Raw genomic sequence first — 1,938 nt, forward strand, 5'->3', positions numbered from 1 at the left:
GTTTCCTTGTTGCACTGACTTTCTGGTTGCTACATAAGGCTTTCTCTCCCTCCCTTTGCTCCAGATAACAAGGGATGAGAAATGCATTTGTGCCTGGTAGATAATTCTTTCTCTTGGTTTTACAACCTGTTGTTTGCTCTTTATAAATCAAGCCCAAGTCCATGAGTGAAAGTTCAAGCATGGTGTTGGGTTAATTCTTGTCATTTATCTTCCTGGCAAGCATTTGTTTTCCTCATCGATTGTGTTTTTATAAGCATGCACCATACATAAAGAGTAAAATGCTGAATAAAAAGAAAACATTCAAGTACAATTAATTATATTGCATGACAGTTATACATACAAGGTCCCATGTTGTGGTTGCCTGGTCCTCTTTTCCCATATTTTGGTCATGGCTGCCTGTAAAAGTGTGACCAACTGAAGAGCCTTAAGAGCTTGTCAGATAGACTAATTTAATTGATTTAGATGTGGCCTGAGCAAAGAAGGTCTAATAATTCCCCAGGTAGTACAACCACTTTAGCAAACTATTGGGCAGTATTCACTGATTTTGAACTTACAGTCGATTCTCACTCATAGTGGTTGTATTCTATAAAGTCACTATAAACAATGAGTTTGTGAATATTGAAATGTTGTCCTTAGGGGAAATATGGAGGTAGATAGATGCCTGCCAACCTCTGATGATAAGATTTTTGTCAGTCAGTTATACTAACTTCATTTTGCGTGTTTGTTTGTTTTGCTTAAAGACACCTTATTTAATATACGTTGTTGATTTGCTACCACTGAAGTCACTGCCAAAACACTGTGATTCAAATCTGAACAAAACTTTTCTGATACATTTTTCCATAAGGCACATTTAGCCTTCTTGCACTTAGGAACACCAGACAGCATTTTAGTACAACATCAGGGGGGCCTTTGAAACAGTGAAATCATCAAAAATGAAAAAAAGCAGCACTCCATTTACAGTGTATGGACATTTGTATACAGTGTGAGAGCTGAAACAATAAAGAACCACACAGCCTCATTTGACCTCAGCTGGGAAAGTTCAGATGGGGCAGCTCAAATTTTCCACCATTCTGCACACATCCACAAATGACTGAAACAATGCCACAGGTATTGATTCTTGAGGCTACAAATCTATTTTAGCACATAGGCAAACTCACAAATACAGAATCCATGAATCACAAGAATTGACTATATATCAGACCCAAAAATTCCTCTTCTAGGAAAGTGAATGCATACGTCCACCAAAAGATAAATACAAGAATGTTCAGAGAAGCTTTACTCATAATAGCCAAAACCTAGAATAACTCAAACATCCACCCACAGGAGAAAAAGAGTTCAAAATTATCAGCAATACAAAAGAACTAACTACCAGCACACTCAACGACATAGAGGGATGAGAAGACATTAGATTGGGCCAAAGATGCCAAACACAAAACAATTTTATGGAGAGCAGAATAGTGGTTATCAGAGGCTTGGAAAAGAGTGGTAAGGGAGGGAGGTTGGAGAGAGGGCAGTTAATGTATAAAGGGTGTAGTTGGATAGCAGGAATAACTTCTAGGGTTCCATAGAATAATAGACTACCTATGGTTGACAACATATGATTGTACATTTCAAAATAGCTTAATAGAATTTTGAATGTTCCAAACACAAAGAAATGATACATGTTTGAGGTGACAGATAGATCAGTACCCTGAGCTGATCATTACATGATGTGTATGTGCATTGAAATATGAATCTATGACCCATAAATGTGTATAATTATTTCATGTCCATCAAAAATTTTAAAAATATTTTTCAAAGACTACATACTTTATATAAAATGTGAAATCAGGCAAAATTAAGCTGTGGTGATAGAAAATGAATAGAAATATGATAGATATTGATCAGTTCTATACATAATCACTATGAATGCCAGTGGTCTAAGTACATAAATTAAAA

This window comes from Callospermophilus lateralis, chromosome 3, assembly GCF_048772815.1.
Source record: "Callospermophilus lateralis isolate mCalLat2 chromosome 3, mCalLat2.hap1, whole genome shotgun sequence".
In the NCBI taxonomy this organism is placed as follows: Eukaryota; Metazoa; Chordata; class Mammalia; order Rodentia; family Sciuridae; genus Callospermophilus; species Callospermophilus lateralis.